Below are 14,540 nucleotides of genomic sequence, written 5' to 3'. Positions count from 1 at the left end.
TTGAATTCACAACCAAGTTTATGAATTCACAACTGAATTATCGGCGTTGGTTGTGAATTCACAATTGAAATAGTGTTAGATTAGTGTTGATTGTGAATTCAAGTTTAATTGGTTGTGAATTCACAACTTGAAAAAATGTTGGTTGTGAATTCAAGTTTTATCGGTTGTGAATTCACAACTTGAAATAGTCGTGGGTTGTGAATTCACAACTAACACTATTTCAAGTTGTGAATTCAAACTTTAAAACTTGAATTCACAACCAATACTTGTTATTCAGTTGTGAATTCGAGTTTTAAAGCTTGAATTCACAACCAAAATTTATTTTGGTTGTAAATTCACTGGTTGTGAATTCGTGGGTATTTGTAAAAAATTTATATGTAAGGGTAAAATGGTAACTGTGGGTATTTTTTTAAGTTTTTATATTAGTGGGTAAAATTTATTTTTACTATATAAAAGTGGCTATTTTCAAAATCCACTCATAATTTTATTTGTAATAACTTATTATTGAATTTTTTTTTGTGAATATTAATTACTCCCTCCGTCCACGAAATGAGTACCCATATTTCCTTTTTGGTCCGTCCACCAAATGAGTACTCATTTCCTTTTTTGGTAAGTGTACCCCACACATCCCACTCACAATAAAAGTGGGTCCCTTATTCCACTCACACACACTTAATCAATTTCTTAAAACCCGTGCCACCCCCAAATGGGTACTCATTTCGTGGACGGAGGGAGTAATACGTGTTGGGCAAATGAATAAAGTTATTACTAGATATTTATAAATTTAAGCATGTAAGTCATTAGGATGTGTGATAGTCATATATAAATATTTCAAAAAAATTATTATAAATTTTAATTTATATATATATATATATATATATACTCCCATCGTATTAAATAAGTGTCATATGACATAAAATTATACTCACCAAGAAAAAGTATAATTTTACATGCTTTAAGATGAAGTATAAAAAAAATGACATGAGTAAAATTGGATGTTTAGCCTACTTTTACTATTAAAATTTTACAATATGACATTTAAAAAGGAACAAGAAAAATTCCATAATATGCCACTTATTTAAAAATGGAGGGAATATATTAAAAATTATTATAAATTGGCCCCCACTGAGGTGAAATCCTGGCTATGTCACTGGTTATTGTTGCATTTATTGCGTCCTTTTGGTGATTGCTTTCAATAGTGTTGAATTATCTTCAACTCGATTATTATTAGGATCTCTGTAATATCAATCCAGTGAATTGATAACTCAACGAATTTATTTAATTAAACATGCATGAGATTATTAAATTTAAATATATTAAAATATTCTATCTCATTTGTTTTTACATATTAATTGATCTAAAATTAAAATTTCTGAAATTACAAGAGCACTCTATAAATTAATAAATTTTAATTTATCGATATATTAATAAATTATTAAGTTATTTGTATTTTGGTATTGATCTGAATTAATAAAATTTCTAGGTTCTAAGATTATTAAATTTATAAATAAAATTTCTAGGTTCTAAGATTATTAAATTTATAAAGGTTTTACGTATATTAAGAGAATATGCACTCATATAATCACATTGGGATTAGAATTCAATATTTGGCCCTCCATCTTAAAAATATAAAATTTTGCCATTTTTTGCAATTTCAAACTGTATTGCTCTTAGTTTGGGCGGATCGGATCGGGTTGGGCGCGAGTTCGGGTGGTACTTTTGGCACTAATGTTATAATTTGTGCCAAAAGTACCAAATTATTTAGAACAAAAAAAATACCAAGTAATTTGGTACTTTTGGCTTAAATTATAACATTAGTACCAAATTACTTAGTATTTTTTTTATTTTGCTTTCTGTTAGTACTTTTGGCACAAATTATAATATCAGTGCCAAAAGTACCATCCAAACCCTCGCACCCAATCCGATCCGGTCTGTCCAAATTAAGAGCAATATAGTTCGAAATTGCAAAAAATTGTCAAAATTTATATTTTTAAGATGAATAACTAAATATTGAGTTCCATTGTTTAATATATGGTCATCTCAAAAGTTGGCTTATATATTAATTTCTTATGTGTGCATTTTACCCAGAACTAAGGAGATTAAGCACCAGATCATTGACATACACATATAAATTAAACTAGCTAACTAGAAAACCCAATTTCAAACTTCGAATACATAGACTGTATGTATACACTCCAAGGGTGCCAATTGTTTGGAACTCATGATGCAACAAGGGCTTGATATATAAACCTAAACAAGGAAGGCGAAAGCATAAACAAATTAAGGAATGATCCAGATATACTAAATTACACAGAGATAGCCTTAATTTTATAAAATATTCAACTACCATAAAATTTAAGTTTCAACACCCTTAAATACTAATAATACGTAAAACCCTAACTTGAGAATCCTGAAATAATTAACTAAGCACTTGTTAATTAATAGCATAAAATAATAAAAGATCCTAATCGATATAAACTAAAAATAATTTTAAAAAATATGAAAATGGAAACAACTAAACTACAAGGATATCATATGCAAGTGTATCTCCATTCACACTATCATAGTTTCTGAGATTTATGATCAGTAGAAAGTGCAGGCCTTCTGCCGCCAAGAAATGAGTTTATAGATTCTAAGGGAATATTATTGTTGAGAAACTTTAATTTATTCAGCACATGGTAACCAAACAAAAATCAAACATAATGATTCATAGAGGAGACAACAATTAATCTTTAATTATTAATTAAATTGTGCGATGAAATCAATTAACTAAAGGTCCTCCACAATTGCTAAACATGCAGATCGAAATATATAATATTTGATCAAACTTGATTATTGAAGAGCGATAGAATATGAAATGCTATAAATATACTTAATTAATGTGATCTCCTTTGGAATGATAGATATAAATTCGATATACCAAACAGAAAGAATAAGAAGTGAAAAGTGACGTCTAGGGTTCAAACCTCATCGCTCCCTCTCCCACTCCACCAATAAAAAGTGAACAATTTATTTGAAAAACTATAGACTTAATTGCTTTTATAGCGTCTCTGCTTTACTACCCAAGTTCAGTGAAAAAAGAAGAAAAAAGGAAGACAGAGAGGGGGAGAGAGAGACCTTAATTGATTGCAAGTATACAAAATGCACCTTTGATTGAGTAGTGCAAAACAACAATTGCTAAAATCACAGAGTAGTGTTTTTGCTGCCTTTCACTAAGAGTGCGTTCTCTTTGAGGGAAAATGATGGAAAACATATATTTTCATCATTTTTCCATCATTTTCACATTTTCACTCCAATTTATGATAATATTATCATCGGGATTGATTGATGTAATAATATTTTCCTTGGGGTATTGATGTGATAAACTATGTTTTCCACCTTAAAGAACATGAGATAAAAAAGAAATGGGAAAAATATGTATTCCTTATTTTCTAATGATAAAATTTACAACCAAAAAGAACACGTCCTAAAAATTTACTCTAAGTTTCTCAGAAAGTAACACACACAGACCTAATTAGTAAATAACAAAGGCTTAAACCTTACAACCTGGGCCAGTTCGAAGCGTGCTCTCATAGCTCGGTTTAAGTCCGACCGACATCGAAGGGGAATGTAAAAACAAAACAAAAAACTTTGTACCTGGCATTAAAATTTAGTAATCAGAATCTCTATGATAATATGAAGGTCGGAATTATACCTGGAAATAGAGCAACATAAACATCATCTCATACCTGTACATAGGTGGCAAAAATAAACTAAAATAGGGTAATTTTGAGTTGTTGAAAGGCAATTTATGTTTTGTGTTTGTAATTTAGGGGGAAGTAGTTGATAGAGGATTTGTGAGTGTGATGACAGAAGTATAGAGAGTACAAAGGAGTGAGATGCAAAGTTTGCAACTTCATCGTTGGTGCTCTCTATCTTCTGTCAACAACAGCAAAACCCCCTACCTACCACCAAACATAACTTAATGTTTCTCAACTTATTTCAAGAATTTCAGACTAAGAAATGTAATATCTTGATTCAAAATCTGGGATATATATATAATGGAAATGAGAAGAAGTGAGAGAAGAGGGTGAAGAAAAAACGAGGTGATGACAGAAGAATAGAGAGCACAAAGATTGATATACAAAACTCTTTTGTATGTTCATCATCTGTGCTCTCTATCTTCTGTCAACTCATCACCAATATCGCTTCACCCCTCTCTTCACACGCATACAATGTTTATAACACTGCAAAAACAAATTAATTAAACAGTTTCTACTTACACAAAACAAGGAAAGAGAGAGATCTAGAGAGAGGTAGTTTTGAGAGTAGGATTGTATGATCCAAGGCCTTCTCCAGTACCTCTATTTATAGTGAATGAGATCTAGTGTTGCCTTTTATTAGCATTTCTATACTCGTTAAACATGATTACCAATATGATGAGGCGAATTTGGTGATTAAGATTGGAAAAGGGGGGGATTTGAACAAGAGTTACGTTAGTGGGCTAGCTTGACGAATATTGTAAAATTGAATCTGTATTGAATTTGAAATTCTCAGCGGTAGATTTGAGAATAAGAACCTTCATTTTCTTTGCAGCTGGAAGGTTGTGATTGATCGACCACAATTCACGTACTACATATTCCACCACACCGATCTAATTATCATTACTCCAATTTTACTCATTCTTCATTTATATATATGCTCTCTCTCTCTCTCTCTCTCTCACACACACACACACACATCTTGTATATAAGTATATTAATGCCGTACACGTGTAGGGTTTGAAGTTTGCCTATGGGAGTTGCCTGGATTTATATCGAATTGAATTTTTGTTTTAGTGTATTCGGATTAGATCGATATTATTAATTTCTAATTAGCTAGCCAGGTCAACCTATCTTAGATTTGTCGAGCCAAAATGATTACTAATATTTTGTGACAAGTAATCGATGTATTTAAAAATAAATTGACATCCTTAGATTAGATATGAGTGGATTGTTAGTTTGTCGTGCAGCAGATGCAATTATTTAGAGATTTGCTGCTAGTTATACAAGGGCCATGCTTGTCTGTTGTATAGTAGCTATCACTTATGATATTTTACAAACCAATAATTGAACCATGCTTCCGTACCCTACCATTTGAAGCATTATTGCACACTATCAAACCAAACAAGTGGCTCACTACTTTGGGATTTTTGAATATAAAAATTTAATTGACCTAATTTACTCGTATCCATAAATTGAATTCGTGTCTAGTTGGCAGGTAGCAGCAGTTTTGACATGGCCTCGCATTCCTACTTTCAACCATCGCCCTTTATTCATATTCATACCATACCTCGCCCAATAAGATTAGAGATGTCAATCACACCAACTTACTCGACTTCAGTTCAATCTTATACAATTAGGGTGTGTTTGTTTTTTATTCTTCTAAATGGAGGGATTATATAATGAGGTATAAATTTATCACTTAAAGTGAAGACCACATTTGTTATATCTTATTTGGTTTGAAGAATAATATATATATTTATCAACTCTTTATATAAGCTGGTATAAAATTATACCACTCTCTCTTAAGTATAAAATTATCCATTTTCCCAAGGGATAAGGGGTTGCCCGAAAAATTATACAACCCGCCCAAATTTTTTTATACATCAAAACAAATGAAGTATAAGATGGTAAATGTAACTTATCACTCCCTTATACCTCAAAGCAAACACACCCTTATCGGATTATTTTCTTAACTTGAATTCTAAAACATAACTCTAATCTTTCAGGTTACGAGCTAATCCATGGGGCCATTTGGCCTCCTATATAAAAAATAAGTAATTAATATATATTTATTTTAATAATTTTATACTTGTAACAAATGAATATATAGACATTAAATGAGTATTATTTCAACATCGATTTACATTTGTTAATTCTGAGAGAGAGATACACATATTTTTCATAAGTGATTTTTATTTTTTAATTTTTACATCTATTTTTTTTAATAAAAACATAGATAATGAAAAATGATGGGTATAACTTTTGAATATTGAATCAAAATACATTAATTCAACAAACATTTGGAAAAAAAAAATCTTATTTGTTGTTAGCTTTTAAAGTTGTAATGGAGTTTGAAAATCAAATGAAAAAAAAAATTCAATTAATCAGGTCAATCCTATCGGACCATAATTTTTTCGAGTCCAACTCTATTAAATTGTCAATCTATTTGGGTCTATCTATGTGTTTCGGGCTAGATTGATATTCCTAAATAAGATGGTTCTTTTGTGTTACACAGTTATGTGAGGTGGGTAGGGATGTCAATCGAGACAACTCATCGGGTTTCGGGCTAACCCTATCGGATTATCGAATTATTCGGGTGCGGGTTAATTAGGTTTAATTTTTTTTAACCCTAAACATTTGAGTTTTAGGCTATCCCATCAGACTTGTCGGGCTCGAAACTTTATTTTTTTTTTAAATGACTAATATATTTTTCTTGACAATATTATATTTGTAATAAAAAAATACACGCATAAATAAGTGACATTTCAACATCGGCTCACATAATAACTAATATGCAATTCTTAGAGATATAAAGATGCAATATTTTTGTTAAATAATTATCATTTTTTAATTTTTACATATAAATATTTTATGTTAAGTATTGAATTAAAAATACATAGAAGTGAAATGTTGAGAATAACTTTCTAATATTAATTCAAAATACATTACACAAACTTTTGAAAAAAAAAACTTATTATAATAATTTTCAAAAGCAAAGTAAGTTGAAAATAAAATAATTTGAAAATTTTATAATCAAGCAATCATATTATTTTCGGGTTAGCCGCCCTATATGATTTTGGGTTATTTTCGGGTCAACTATATCGGTTGTTGGATTATACAAATACGGTTGGCCCTAATTTTATTGAGTAGAAAAATTTTAATCTTAACTTTCTCGAATTGGCGGACTAATTGAATTAATCCACGAATTTCGAGCTGAATTGACATCCTTAGAGGTGGGGCTCGATTTTTGGTAAAGTATCTTTAAATTATGTGTAAAATGATTATAAAAGAATATGGCAGAGTTATTTTGTCCCCCTTAAGGGGCTTGGCTGCAGTGGTTGGCTTAATTAGTGTAAAAACCAAAATGACATTGTGTTGGTCTTCTTAAGAGCCAAAACATGGGATCATAATGAAATTGAATATGTTATTTATGAAAGGCTTCTTGGTATATATGACGACACGTCTTACAATTTATGTGATGATTTAGGAATAGTTTGAAAGTGTAATGGTTGGATTCATTGGGTTGAAAAGAAATAAAAATGGAGTAAGGAAAGTAAAGAGAGTGGCCCTAGACAGAATTGAAGCATGGAGAAAGAATAATAGATGAGAGTCGCCCCCCATCACAAATGCCTTATCTTCCTTCCCTTCCAAATTAACTCAATCATATCCTCCACCTGTCTTCACCCCATACCTTCTTTTCTTATGCCTCTTGTTCCCTTTCCCTATCTCTATATACCATTATATCACTTTGCACTTGCCAAATTAATACTCCATGCATCTAGATTTCTTTCTATTTTCTATCATTCATTAATCACAAATAGATAGCTATCGTGATTTGGATAATCAAGTCGCTAGCTAGCTACATACAATTAATTAATTTCGCATTGATCTCAGTTTGCTTTGGATACATGCATCTTTTCAAACCAAGACATCATCACATCAATCATATCTCCTTTCAAAAGAGATTCTAGATAACATTATTGTCAATACAGAATCTATTCTGTTAGTGTCTAAAACAGCATAATTCAATTTCCTATCAACAAGCATCTGAATATCAAACAAATTTAACACACACGCACACACTCAAGAAAGATCAAATGAAAAATTAACTAAATATTTGGGTGTTTCGAACTCAGTTCAAGCTTTTGCCTTGTTAATCGAGTTTGACTTGCTACTCAATTGCGAAGCTCTGAGCTCAACTTGTGCTATACTTAATAATGTTGTGTATTCTCAAGCTCGAGCTCGACTTATATCGGATATTTGTACGTAGTGTCATTTGTACTTCAAGGTCAATGGTTCCAATCTTTTTCAATGCAAATATATTTTGAGCATGAGGGCTTGTAAACGGGCTCTCGCGAACAAACAAATTTGAACATATTCGCGAGCCAAACGTGTCAAGCACTGCTTCTCGATAAAATTATTCAGCTCAAAATTACGAACTCAGCTTATATATTATCGAATCAAACTTAAATGAACTTTTTTTAAGTCGAGCTTCGAATAGCTAGCTTGCGAGTAGCTCTATTTCTTTATAGTCCGAGATTTTATGTATAGTTTAATTAATCATTTTATAACCCTAAAGGGTATTGTAGTAATTTTTAATGAATTGTAAGTTCCATTTCATTCGACTAGCAGAAAGTGTGTGCATTGCACACAATCCACAAACTTCACATTAATAAATTATTATAGTCGAATAATTATACTCCCTCCGTCCCATTACAAATGTCTCAATTTCCATAATGAGATATCTCATTACAAATGTCTTATTCCTTTTTCGGCAAATAATTAAGGGAATTTCCACAATACTCTCTCTCTCTCTATATATACCTACTTTTAAAATAAAATTCAAACAATTTCCACCAACTCATTTTATTTACTAATTACACATTTCTTAATTTTCGTGCCTAAAAGTAATGGAACATTTATAATGGGGCGAGGGGAGTATTATTTGAGTGTACGGGTGAGTGATTTGGTGGGCATAGAATATATAAATAAATTTATATATTAAAGATAATATAGGGACTATAAAGGGAGTTGACATATTTTTTGTAAACACGAATTTTAGTTCTCGTTTAAATTTGACTCCGTTAAATTCTAAAATGTTTAAAATTGTCCCCTCTTTAAAATTAAATTACGCAAAAGCCCACTTTCAAATTTATGTGTACAAAAAAGTCAGCTTTCAAATTTATGTGTAAAACTTTAATAAATTACCTTGGCGAACATGTTTTCTTATAATTATAAATCTCACGCTCGAGTAAAAAATGGTATCAGAGCGAGTTTTAATCCTGTGTGGGAGGAGACTAAAAAAAAATTATAGATCCGGCTGTCCCAGATGCAATGCATATAGGATTATTCTCCAAGAGATGGAGGGTAAGAGAGATAGTACTACGAGACAATCTCATTGAGATTGTGCGAATGATGCCTTAAAGGACATGTTCGTCGAGAAGAATACAAAGAAAATATTTGTGAAATTATCATTAGTATTGAATATTATTATCAAGTCCATATTCTAGATATTGTTGAGTTCCAAGCGGCACTATAAGGCGAATCCAAGCAAGTATCCATCTTGGACAGCTATCCAGATCCATAATTTACTTTGGTCTCCTTCCACATAGGGTTAATTACTTAATATATTAAATATTTTATAAATCCTCAATAAAAATTCGCTCTGATACCATTTTTGACGAGAGCCTGGGAGAGTGGGTGTTTTATAATTATAAGAAAACATGTTCACCAAGGTAATTTATTAAATTTTACATACAAATTCATAAGTGAAGTTTTTTGTACACATAAATTTAAAAGTGGATTTTTGTGAAATTTGTTTTAAAAGATGGGGCATTTTTTAACATTCTAGTATTTAACGGAGTCAAGTTTGAACGATAACTAATTTTTTATATTCTATTAAATTTTTCTAAGTTCGAATTAAAAATAAATTTTCGTCAAAATCGATGTATTTACGTGCAATTATCCATTTTATTCTCTAACTCATTTCTCTATGAAATGGCTAATATATCTGTAGAAGAGCATATATGTGAGTCTGTGACTCATGTTACTAAGTCATATTCTTAAAAATAAAAAATTCATAGGTCATATTTTTACGAAAATGGACCTATATTTCTTATTTAAAAATCAGTGGTTAGTGTTGATCGAGTCAATTTGCATGGTTCGATACCAATCTTACAATACAAGACAAGATGGTGAATATGAAAATACAAATCAGACACGATTGAGGGCGCTTGTGAAAAAAGAATTTGTAATCTTAATTCTGACCGATATTTCGACACTGAAAAAAAGAAACACTAAAAAAAGTATCCCCTACCATTAAAACTGCATGTTTATACTAATTAAATTACTAAACTACCCATAGAACTATAAATAAATAAAAATATCATAAGCATATTGAAATTAATACTAGAAGAACATACTTTTATAATAATAATAATAAATTATTTAAAATAATTAAAACTATCTATTACGCTTGTTTATATTGTACTGTTAAAATAGCTATAAACATATATATATATATATATATATATATATATATATATATATATATATAGGGGAGAGTTCAATGGAGACCACTCCCCTATATAGAGAATGAAGACCAAATCTGGTTCCTTGATCTAACTTAATCTAATGGTGGTAATTTAATTGATTAAATTTATTAATTTTAATTTATTTTATAATCAAAATGTTAAGCATGTCATTTTCTATTTAACCCTAATCGCACTCACTCTATCTCATTCACGCTCTCTCTCTCAATCACTCTCCCCCCTCTCCCGCCGCCTCCCCCAATCCCCTGTTGCTCCGCCGCCTCCCCATCTCTGCTGCTCTGCCGCTTCTGCTCCGCTGCCATCCCCTCCATTCTCCCTTCCACCGCCTTCCTCCCCTATCGCCTCCATCTCCTCCTCCTTCTGCTGCTCCGTCGGCGTCGCAGGCGGAGGATTCTCGAGGTTGTGCTGCCCCGGCGTCGTAAGGGTGAAGCCGATGAAGACGACAATGGTAGAACGCTCGTGGTGGCGACCGCCGCGCCGTCGCCGGATTTGCAGATCTGCATATCGTCAATGAAGTGTTCGTAGAAAATATCAATGAACATTCTGATGTTCGTTAATATGTTCGTAGAAAACCAATGAACATACTGATGTTCGTCGATATGTTCGTAGAAAAAACTGATATTCGTCGATATGTTCGTAGAAAAACCAATGAACATACTGATGTTCGTCGAAATGTTCGTAGGAAAACAATGAACATACTAATGTTCATCTATTATGTTCATTGACGGATTAGGTCCCAGAATGGAAAAAGATGAATTTTCGGGATTTGTTCAATGGGATCCCATATTTCAGTAGATTTGAGTGGACGTTTTTGCCCTTTCTGGATTAAATAAATGTAATTAACCATTATTTAATTACATGAAAAATCAAATCATGAAATAATCTGGATCATTGATTGGATTGAGATGAATGGCCTTGATTTGGTCTTCATTCTCTATATAAAAAATGGTCTCCATTGAATGCGACCCTATATATATATATATATATAGGGGCGCGCTCCAGTGAGACCCCCTATTTTTCGTGTAACATGAGTACAATGAATAAGACATAGAATACTAATGAACAAAATGTATATCTATTGAACAAGATGTATATACTGATGAAAAATAAAATTTAAAAAATTCGTAATGAATAAGACATATATACTGATGAACATGGCCGTATATACTGATGAACAATGCAGTATATACTGATGAATAACAAAATTTAAAATATTTTGCTCCCTCTAGGATTCGAACCCTGCGAAAAAAAAAATCACCCTCCAGATACAATATCAGCCATAGAATTGATAAAATAAACGCACCAGATCGTGCCCTAGATCTCACTAAAATTAGGGGGTCTCATTGGAGCGGCCCCCTATATATATATATATATATATATATATATATATATATATATATATATATATATATATGGGAGGACTAAAATAAAAACACTTCTTAAAATATAAAATATAAACAATTTTCAGCCCTTAGATCATCAAGATCTACGGTTGATTCGTAACCTTTTGTAAGATGAATTCGTGGTCCTGGGTTCGAATTCCAAAGGTAGCAAAAATTTATTTTTCACAATTCCTAACCATATTGGATGAATTTGTAACCTTGTTGGATAAAAATCGTACATTAAAAAACGTTTATATTTATATTTTAAGAAGTGTTTTCACTGTAGCCCTCACATATATATATATATATATATATATATATATATATATATATATATATATATAGGGGCGCGCTCCAGTGAGACCCCATAATTTTCGTGAAACACTAGGACAATGAATAAGACATATAATACTAATGAACAAAACGTATATCTAATGAACAAGATGTATATACTGATGAAAAATAAAATTTAAAGAATTCGTAATGAATAAGACATATATACTGATGAACAGGGCCGTATATACTGATGAACAATGCAGTATATGCTGATGAATAACAAAATTTAAAATATTCTGCTCCCTCCAGGATTCGAACCCTGTGAAAAAAAATCACCCTCCAGATACAATATCAACCATAAGATTGATAAAATAAACGCACCAGATCGTGCCCTAGATCTCACTAAAATTAGGGGGTCTCATTGGAGCGCCCCCTATATATATATATATATATATATATATATATATATAGGGTAGGGTTAATATAAAAACCCCTCTTAAGATGAAAACTAGGAACCAATTTAAAACCATTGATTTAAATAAAATAGAAGGCTGAGATTAAACTACAGATGCACAATTTCGATTGCATAGATGCACAGTTTCAATTGCATAGATGCACAATTTCATTTGCTTGAGTATTTTGCATTGTTGGTTTCAATTGCATAAATTGCATATTTTTTAATTGCACAGTAAAATATAATAGATGCACAGTTTCTTTTGTTGACTAAATCCTAACCATTAGATCTAGTATTTAAAAGGTCAAGATTAGGTTCCTAGTTCTCATTTTAACAGAGGTTTTTATTAGAACCTCTTCCTATATATATATATATATATATATATATATATATATATATATATTGGGGCGCGCTCCAGTGAAACTCCCTATTTTTCGTGAGACACTGAAGACAATGAACAAGACATATATATACTGATGAATAACGAAATTTAAAAAATTGGTAATGAATAAGACATATAAACTGATGAACAAAGCAGTATATACCGATGAACAATGCAGTATATACTGATGAATAACGAAATTTTAAATATTTCGCTCCCTCCAGGATTCGAACCCTCAGAAAAAAAAATTCTCCCATAGGATTGATGAAATAAACGCACGAGATTGTGTCTCAGGTCTCACTAAAAATATGTGGTCTCATTGAAGAGTTCAATGGAGACCACTAAATATTCAAATAACAGAGACCAAATCTCAGCCGTTGATCTTATCTAATCTAACGGTCACCATTTATTCACGCCATGTTCAACGGAATTTTTTTGTTGAACATATACAGGGTCGAATCCCACAACCCCTAAAGAATCAACATTTATTCACGTCATGTTCAACGAATTTGATTAACGTTCATCAAATCTGTTGAACATATCAGTAATTGCGTTAAACATTCATCAAATCCGTTGAACATGGCGTGAATAAATGCTTATTTTTGGGGGATTGTGGGATTTGACCCTGTATATGTTCAACAACAAAATTTCGTTGAACATGCTGTGAATAAATAGTGACCGTTAGATTAGATAAGATCAACGGCTGAGATTTGGTCTTTGTTCTTTGAATATTTAGTGGTCTCCATTGAACGCGACCCTATATATATAGGGTTGGGTTCTACAAGAAAATGAGAAACATTGAACATGTCAGTAATACGATTGAACATACCAATAATTTTATTGAACGTTTGGGGTTTTTGTTGTTCGAAACCTGGATACGTTCAACACAATTACCGATACGTTCATCAAAAATCTGGATGTGAAATTTAAACTTAATTATTGATCGTTCGATGGATCATGATCAATGGCTGAGATTGTTTCTCCTTTCTTTGCAAACATTTATTTTCTTATTGAACTTCCTCCTATATATATATGCTTAATAAGCATTTGCATATAATTATTTAAACACCAAGGAGTAAATAATAAAATAATACTAGCATTTATAAATTTACAAACAGTAAGCATATATGCATATTCATATATATTTAAGCCTTAGAAGTTACATATATAATTAGATATTAATTTATCTTTATTTAAATTATGATCACCATAAGAGTCTCTCAAAATAATTATCATCATGCGAATATATATTTTGAGGACGATTCTTCAAGTAAAACGAAAAACTCGAAGGAAAGAGAGAGTTAAATTCATTAAAGTAATTGTGTTACAATTTAATAATATATCAAATTAACATGATAATATCCTATAATTTATACTAATATAAAAAGTGTTAGGGACCGAACACAAAATATTAATTGAATGCCTATTACATCTCTATTATATAATAAGTTACTTTCTTCACTCATGATACATTTAACTAAATTTATTGAACTTTTGTCATCATAAGACTATTTTTATATTACGAAAGAAGTACAAAATACAAACGTATATGATTAAATACATAATTCGCAAAACATGTACTCTCTTCGTCCATCAAAGATATGCCACAATTTCCTTTTTCGTTCGTCCATAAAAAATATGCAACATTCATTTTTAGTAGTAGGGTCCACATCATTTCACTCACATTTAAAGTGAGACCCTTACTCTACTACCAACTTCACTCACATCTTATTAAAATTAATTCGTACCGAA

At 31.1% G+C, this 14,540-nt stretch overlaps 1 long non-coding RNA gene across 3 annotated transcripts; it reads right to left on the bottom strand.

Moving 5' to 3' along the window:
• Positions 1-3,405: 3,405 nt before the first annotated feature.
• LOC131001722 (uncharacterized) lies at positions 3,406-4,681 on the bottom strand. Of its 3 annotated transcripts, none has more exons than XR_009094002.1 (2): positions 4,559-4,681; positions 3,406-3,636 (listed from the first exon to the last, which is right to left on the bottom strand). It is a non-coding gene; the product is annotated as an uncharacterized LOC131001722 (long non-coding RNA). The 3 variants fall into 3 exon arrangements; XR_009094001.1 differs by lacking the exon at positions 4,559-4,681 and adding an exon at positions 4,263-4,551 and having other exon boundaries at positions 3,406-3,694; XR_009094000.1 differs by lacking the exon at positions 4,559-4,681 and adding an exon at positions 4,263-4,551.
• Positions 4,682-14,540: the final 9,859 nt, after the last annotated feature.

This window comes from Salvia miltiorrhiza, chromosome 8, assembly GCF_028751815.1.
Source record: "Salvia miltiorrhiza cultivar Shanhuang (shh) chromosome 8, IMPLAD_Smil_shh, whole genome shotgun sequence".
NCBI classification, from domain to species: Eukaryota; Viridiplantae; Streptophyta; class Magnoliopsida; order Lamiales; family Lamiaceae; genus Salvia; species Salvia miltiorrhiza.
The sequence above is the reverse complement of the archived record's forward strand: the minus strand, read 5'-3'. Positions and strand labels throughout refer to the sequence as shown.